At 36.3% G+C, this 8,714-nt stretch overlaps 1 long non-coding RNA gene across 1 annotated transcript; it reads left to right on the top strand.

The window, feature by feature from the left end:
* The first annotated feature begins 3,283 nt into the window (after positions 1–3,283).
* LOC124899689 lies at positions 3,284–4,241 on the top strand. The gene is made up of 2 exons (XR_007057045.1): positions 3,284–3,592; positions 3,707–4,241. It is a non-coding gene; the product is annotated as an uncharacterized LOC124899689 (long non-coding RNA).
* Positions 4,242–8,714: the final 4,473 nt, after the last annotated feature.

The following is an 8,714-nucleotide window of genomic DNA, read 5'->3' as shown; positions in this document are numbered from 1 at the left end:
TAAGCTAGAAGTAGAATTGTAATAGTTAGAGGAATTTCAATAATGATTGATAATTTTAATTTACAAGTCTATTACATTTGGTAATAGAGCTATCTCCTGGCACCAGTGAAAATTGCAAGACGATATCGAAAGCCATGAAAGACAACATCAAGAAGTTGGAGAAGCAATTATTGAATCATATTGAAGAAATTCCGTAGAGTATGGGAAACATCAACACCAAAGTTGATGAATTAGGTAAAAATAAATGAAAGCCTTCATGGAGTGAATGCTTCCACCTTGACATGGAATATAACCAGTACACATAATAGGGCCTTCAATATAGCCAAGGTTTGATGAGAAAAATAAAGGAATGATTCACCGATCATAGGGTAACCAATTCAGCTCTAGGGCTGAATTTCCCTATTTTGAGGGTGTAGATCTATGCTCATGGTTGAGAAAGTGCGAGTGATATTTCCACTACAAAAATGTGACTGATAATCAATAGAAATTAGACATTACAGTTCTCAACTTGAATGGGAAGGCAGGATCCTAGTATTTTTTAAATCATGTGAGTAAAGGCAATGTTAAATGGTACAAATTTACCAAAGATATTTGTAAAGATTCAAAAATATTTATAATAGTAAACTCAACTTGACAGAAGAATTTAAGAAAATTAAACAAAAAGGAACTAAAATGAGTATTTGGAAAAAATTCAGGAATTAAAAGCTTGGGTGTTAATTAGGAACTCCATTCTTAATGAGTTCTTTTTAGATATTTTTTATTGAAGGTTTAAAAAAGACTTCTGGCATACTGTGAGACGATTGGAGCCCATACTCTTTTATCAAGGTAGTAGAGAAAGCTAGATACTAAGAAAAGATCATTGATGCATTGTATAATCAAGGGAAAAGTTAGTCGACTAAGGGGTTTCAGTATAGTAATTAGGTACTGCACCAACCTATAAATCTAATACTAGGTGTAATAATGGTGGTTATCAAGCCAATAAATTGTTTTAAATTAGGAGGGCACAAGGGTTGTGTTAAAGTGTAAAGAAAAGTAACACCCAGGACACCAATGTAAGACAAAACAAATCAATGCAAAGTCTGTTGCAATGGAACAAACTAGGGAAGAACAGGGTTACATACAACTTGTAGAAGGTGGAGTTTCAGGGTGCTGGAGATGTGGTGGAGTTTCAACCAGAAGATAGTTGTGATATAGGGAGATTCCAAGGTGAATACATAATTGATGAAGTAATTAATGTCAATGCTTTATCTGGAACTAAGGTGCCTAACACAATTACACTTTAAGATGATGATAAGAAGAGTATTTTGACCGTGCTTCTTAACTCTGAAAGTACCACATTTTCCTAAACCTGGAGACATCCAAGAGAATAGGTTGTTACATTCAAGAGGCATTACTAATGAGGGGTACAGTGGCAAATATGAGTCAAATAATGAGTTTACACTTATGTTCTAAATTAAAATGGAAAATTCAAGGGATAGTATTTGAAGAGTTTGTGAGACTCCTAAGATTGGGGGTAATAACATGATTCTTGGGGTGATTGGATGAATGCTCACAATCTGATACTACTAAATTTTGTGGACTACAAGGTACATGTGATTCACAATGGGAGAAGAGTATAATTAAAATTGTCAAGACTTGTTGAAAAGCATGACAACATGAGGGGTGAAACAATTAATCAAGAAAGGACAAACCATCTGGGCATATTTATTCACAATATTAGCTGCAGAATTAAAGACAGATGAAGCATTACATGCAGGGATAAGTGAAATACTTCAGCAGTACCCTGATGCTTTTGAAGAGCCAACAACACTTCTACCTTAGAGGCAATATGATCACATCATACCCTTCAAACCTAAATCAATTACAGTGAGTATTAGGCCCTATAGATATAATTTTTTTTTCTTAAATAAGATTAAAAAGCAAGTTAAAGAGATGATGGAAAATGACATAATTCAGCCTAGTCACTCCCCGTTCTCTTCCCCTGTATTGCTAGTTAGGATTAAATATGGGACTTTGAGGTTTTGCATTGATTATAGGGAGTTAAATAAACTGAATATTAAGTATAAATTCCCTATCTCCTTGGTTGATAACTTGTTAGATGAGTTAAATGGGTCTTTCATCTTTTCTAAAATTGATTTAAGCTTTGGATAGCATCAAATCAGGATACATGATAATGATGTGTATAATATTATATTTAGGACTCATATGGGGCATTATGAATTCAAATTAATGCCTTCTAAGTTGACTAATGCACCAACCACTCTTCAGAGTTCAACAAATCAGGTTCTTAGACATCAGTTAAGGCAATTTGTCTTGGTTTTATTTTATGATATTTGGTGTATAGTTGTACAATAGAGGAGCATCTGGTTCATCAGAGAACAGTGCTAGATATACTAAGAAAGGATCACCTCTATACTAAGCTCTCCAAGTGTTAATTTGGTCAAAACAAAGTAGAACACCTAGGCCATATAATCACTAAAGAGGGTGTGTCTACTGATCCTGCCATGATTATTACCATGATAAACCAGCCTGTTCCTAAATCTCTTAAATCCTTGAGAGGTTTTCTAGGATTTACGGGTTACTATAAGAGGTTTATAAGGTCCTATGGGGTAATTATTAAGACCTTGACCAACCTCTTGAAAAAGAATTATTACCACTAGAAAGAAGAGGCTGAAGAGGAATTTGAGACCTTGAAACTGGCCATGAGTACCTCCCTTGTTTTGGCATTAGTAGACTTCAACAAGCTTATATAGGAGCAGTATTAATGCAAGAGGGTAAACCACTTGCATTTTTCAGCAAGGCTCTAGCTCTTAAACACCTAGGTTTATCCATATATAAAAAGAAATACCTGGTAGTCCTTTCAGTTATGTATAGGTAGAGACACTACTTGCAAGGGGGTATTTTATAATTAGAACAGATCATCATAGCTTGAAGTATCTATTAGAATAGAGGATTACTACTGTGTTGCGGCAAAAGGATTTAATTAAGCTCTTGGGTTTGGATTATAAAGTTCAATACAAAAAAGAAACTAAAAATAGGGTTGCTGATGCCCTCTCTAGGAGACAAGAAAATGACCCCACTTTTAATGTTATTACTATGGTGGAACCTACTTGGATGAAAGAAGTTACTTTGAGCTAAGAGTATGACCCCATTGCCTTGCAGCTGATTATTTGAACTCATTACTGATCCTACTGGGAAGCCTACTTTTTCGTTACATCAAGGAATTATCAGATTTAATGGAAAGATTTGGGTGGGCAAAGCTATAGACCTAAGGAACAGGATTTTTGTGGCTTTTCATTAGCCCCCATTTGGGGGGACATTCTGGCTAATAGGGCACTTATTAAAGACTTAGTATGGTTTTATATTGGCCAAATGTAAAGTTTGATATATGTCAATGGGTTGTTGTATGTGTATATGCCAAAGAATTAAGAATGAGAATGTTCACTATCTTGGATTACTTCAACCCCTACCTATTCCTGAGGCTTTTTGGAAAGACATAGCAATGGATTTCATTGAGGGGATTCCTATTTTTAAGCATAAAAATTCTATTCTCATAGTGGTTGATAAATTGATAAAATGGTCATATTTTATGGTGAGTGGCAAATTTATCACTCATTTATTCTTGTACACTACAATGATTTAATTATGTAAATGAGACTAATTCTTTATTTCATTGCATTAATATCCATCTTTTATGATCTTGCAGGGAATTTGATGGAAATGAGTTAGTACAAAGTTGGAAGAGAAGTAAAATGAGCAAGAAGAGCTGAAGAATCAGGTCCAGGAGACGACCCTCAGATGCTGGATCGCAATCTTCATTAGTCAGAAAGTCAAAGTTATGCAATCACAGTAAGAAACTATGTGATCGTAGAATCATGATCCCAGCCAAGAGAAGGCGATCCCGATAGGCAAAGAAATTTTCAAGGGCAAAACTAGAATTTTACAGAGCTGAATCCCAAAGATACAAAAGGCTAAACCCTTGCACAATTAGGGTATCTTTTTCTAAATTTTTAGTTTTGAGGAGAGAAGAAACACTCTATTTTTGAGTTGAGAACAATTTGTTAGTCTTATTCCAAGAGATTTTGGTTGTAAATTGAGATTCGAGTTTAGGTTTACTCTTATTTAGATTATGATGGACCAATTGAATGAAAATGTGGGTATATGTCCTCTCTTTAATTTCATGAGTAACTGTAATATCCTGTAAGATCCTATCTCAATTCAGTTCACAATTGCATGTTAAAGGAGGGTCCAAGACTTAGAAATTTCACCAAGTGTTGGTACTTAGTCATTTTGAAGGCCCCTAAACTTCGATGATTTTATTTATGACCTTTTCGACCTCATAAAATTAATTTTTAAGTTGATTCATGATCGGGATTATTAAAGGTGTGTCTTGGGTGAGTTTTAAAATTTTTAAACGAGCATAGGGGCGTGTTTGGAGAAAAAAACTGTGAGGGCACTAGGATTAGCCTGCAACATGGGGCTTAGCCCGCTGCTCTAGAGCCCACGGTGCCCCTTCTCCTTTTTATCTAGCTTTTGTTCCTCGTCATTAAGGGTATTTGGGTTAATTTCCCTCAGCCAAACTCGTCCATAACATGAAATTTAGGTCCCCAAGGAGCATTATTTGACCCTTTATTCATAAAAGCTCTCAAGAAAACCATTTTCCAACTCAAGAACAAACCCTAACACATTCTCAAGGAATCAAGGATTTCAAGATTTAAACATCAAGAAATTCCCAAGAATCTTCACAAAATCATCTAGCGAGGTATATGTGTTGTTTATCCATGGGTTCCTTTAACCCATGGAGTCCAAGAATCCCTTTTTGGTTTTAAATTATGAGTTTTTCATGTTTAAGTTTAAATATCTCCATGAATCTCTTGTGAATTCAATTACAAGTTATGTTTATAAGTGTTTTCAAGTGAGATAAGCCATTACATGTTTTAAATGTTGTAATCTTCATGTTAAATCCCTAAGTTATGATTTTAGTTTTGTAATCATGTTATTCTTGCATGCTTTACCCATTCCCATGCTTAAGTTCTTGAATCTCATGTGTTTCATAAAATGCCTAAGTGTTAGGTTTTGAACAATGATCCCCTACTACGGTTTTAAAGCTTTTATATAGTATTACTATTGATTCCATTCAGTGCTGGTGGGTTATGAATATCCAATACCTATGTTATTATCATGAATTCATCTTTTTAAGTATTCAGACAATTAATCCATGACTTTTATCACTATACTTAGATATTCATATTCATGATGAGCACTATCAGTTATATAATGACATTTAGTTGAGTTTACTTCAGTCCAGTACTAGTGTTAGCTCAGTTGGGAGTAGGATTTAGCACCAAGCGAATACAGGGATGGAAGCTTCCCCGTCAGTTGGGTAGAGTCATTAGTATCAATCCCTATTTTCCAGAACTACATAGCCAGTGTAGGATATGAGGGGTCACCCATCAGTTTAGGCTTGACTTTATCTCAAGGGTCACCCATCAGTTTAGGCTTGACACCCTGGTCCTTCGGGACACCAGATTTATTGATCCACACAGCTAGTATTAGTACCCATGGCATGGTACTAACACCCTTCCAACTGGGGTTACAAGTTGGATCCCAATTAGCTCAGATTGGGGCATGTTAGTTAGATGATACCTCCCATAGTCTCAGTACAGTACTTCAGTGTATTCTCAATTTAGGTTTGCTTAACCAATTGTATATACCTTTAATTATTTAGTTATACAGTTTGTAACCTTTCAAAATTCAGACTTATATCAGATTATAGATTTATGCTTGGTCTTGCATTCTCAAATGCTACATTTTTCCTACATTCATTTTCAGTTATCTCATGCTATTTGGTTAGTCCTTATTTCATATGCACTGTACCCTATGTATATCAGCCTAACCTCATCTCATATACCAGTACATTTAAAGTACTAACCACATACTCTTCTTTGCGCTATGATGTCTTATATCATTGGTTCAGATGTACAGTTTCCCAACCGCAGTTAGATAGCTCTGCATAATCCAACATCCGTACTGGTGAGTCCTCATCCATCGAGGATATGTTTGTTTATTTAGTTATTTCAGTATTTTATTTTATTCAGTCAGTTAGAGTTAGTTGGGGATCTATCCCATCAACCCACAGTCAGTTTAGAGGCTTTCAAACAGTCAGTTAGTTACTTTCAATTCTTATCAATTGTTTCAGACATTCAATATTTTGTATTTCAGTATTCAGATATATATTACTTTCTCAGTTTATTTTTTGCACATATTTTTTGATTCATATTTTATTCGATGTTCACAGCAGGTACCAGCTCCTGGGTTAGTTTGTGGTCACTTGTGACCGTAAGTACCGTTGTTATAACTAGCGGGTAGGCTCGGGTTATGAAAAAACTTGAAATTAGAGCCCAGAGTTTTAAAGTGTCCTAGGGAGTCTGAAATCTGTGTTAAGTAGAGTCTTGTGCATAGATGTGAAGCGCACCGCACTTATGGACAAGAGGCTATGAGATATTTTAGGAAAAGTTTCCCTTCTTTCAGTATATATGTCGTGTGAAAGAGCATAAGCTCTACTTAAAATTTCTTTCTAACTCATCTTTTATTCCATTTATAGACTATGCCTTCGGAAATAAATAATGGAAGAAGAAACGAGAATGAACCTGCACCACCGCCTATTCAAAAAGATCCCCTGAATGAAAATGTCTCTCACATTGAGTTCAAAGATGCTTTTATAAATAATGGAAGAAGAAATGAGAATGAACCTGCACCACTGCCTATTCAAAAAGATCCCCTGAATGAAAATGTCTCTCACATTGAGTTCAAAGCTGTTTTTACTACTTTTGCTTAGTCGGTAGGTATTCAGACCAATCAACAGTTTGTTGCCTCAGCCAATCCAGTGGAAAATACAACTGCAGCTAGGATTCAGCATTTTACCCAAATAAATCCCCTTATATTTTTGGGATCCAACTCTGAGGAGGATCCATTGGAGTTTTTTGATATGGTTCAAAAAGTGACAGATATCATGGGTTTCACTTCGAGTGAGAGTGCAGAGTTGGTTGCATACCAATTACAGGATATAGCTCACACGTGGTGTAAGTAGTAGAAAAAGGATAGGGGTGTCGAGACAGGGCCTATAGAGTGGAAGGAGTTTGCCATGACTTTCTTAGATAGGTTCTTCCCATTAGAGTTGAGGAAAACTAAGGTGCAGGAGTTTATAAACCTAAAGCAGGCTAGTATGAGTATGAAGGAGTACTCACTTAAGTTTACTAAGTTAGTGAGATATGCTCCTTCGATGGTGGCTGATAACAGGTCTAGAATGAGTAAGTTTGTTTTTGGTGTATCTGATAGTGTGGTCAAGGATGTCGGACTACTATATTGATTTAGTAGATGGACCTATCTAGTCTTATAGTTTATGCTCAGCAGATTGAGGAAGAGAATCTTAAGGAGAAAGAGAGAGAGAATAAAATAGCCAAAATAAGTATCTTTAACTTTTCTCAGCCGAGGTCAGAGGGTGGAAACCATTCTTAGTTCTATCAGAAGTTCTCATCCCCAGCTCTATCTTCAGCTAGTACACCAGTGCCAAAGTTCAGGAATGACAGTCGAGATAGAACGCCAGGCTCTAAGTCCTAGGAAAGTATGAACGGTGGTCGTACTAATCTGCTCTGCGAGAAGTATGGTAGGAATTATCAGGAAATATGTAAGGCTGGTAGTGATATGTGTTTTGGATATGGCAAGCCAGGCCACAGGATTCGAGAGTTCACGGTAGTGGCACCGAGGGGCAGAAATGATCGCCAACAGGGCCAAAATACTTCTTCAGCAGAACCAGCAGGTCATTCGACCCAATAGGGCACCACTTCCAATGCCACCAGTGGTCAGTTCCATAATAAATTGTATGCACTCTAGTCTTGTTAGGATCAGAAAAGTTCTCCTGATATGGTTATGGGTACGATACAAGTTTTTCATCTTTATGTGTATGATTTATTAGACCCCAAAGCTTTACTTTCTTTTATAACCCCTATTTAGTTTTCAATTTTAGTGTCAATCCTAAAATTCTAGCAGAGCCTTTTTTAGTGTCTGCCCTAGTGGGTAAATCTATTATAGCCGTATGGGTATATAGAAACTATTTGGTCATAGTATCCCAGAAAGTCACCTCAATTGAGCTCGTGGAGCTAGAGATAACTGATTTTGATGTCATTCTCTGCATAGATTGGCTCCACTCATGTTATACCTCAGTTGTTTGCAGAAATAGAGTTGTTTAGTTTTAATTTCCTAATGAACCAATCATTGAATGGAGGGGTAGTACCTCTGTTTTTAGGGGTTAGATCGTTTCCTATCTTAAAGTAAGAAAAATAATTTCTAAAGGGGTGTTTATCATCTTGTTCCAGTCAAGGACTTTAATTCTGAGATTCGTAGTCTCAAGTCAGTTTCAGTAGTAAGGGAATTTCTAGATATGTTCCCTAAAGACCTCTTCGGAGTTCCTCCCAAAAGGGAAATTGATTTTGGAATAGATCTTCTTTCAGATACCCAACCCATCTCTATTACACCCTACCGAATAGCTCCAGCTGAGCTTAAGGAGTTGAAAGATCTCTTAGACAAAGGTTTCATCAGGCCGAGTGTTTCCCCATGGGGCGCACTTATCCTTTTCATATGTAAGAAAGATGATTCTCTCAGAATGTGCATCGATTACCGTCAGTTGAACAAAGTCACAATCAAGAATAACTATC

The sequence above is a fragment of the Capsicum annuum genome, chromosome 6 (assembly GCF_002878395.1).
Source record: "Capsicum annuum cultivar UCD-10X-F1 chromosome 6, UCD10Xv1.1, whole genome shotgun sequence".
NCBI lineage: Eukaryota > Viridiplantae > Streptophyta > Magnoliopsida > Solanales > Solanaceae > Capsicum > Capsicum annuum.
This window is presented reverse-complemented; position numbering and strand designations above follow the sequence as displayed.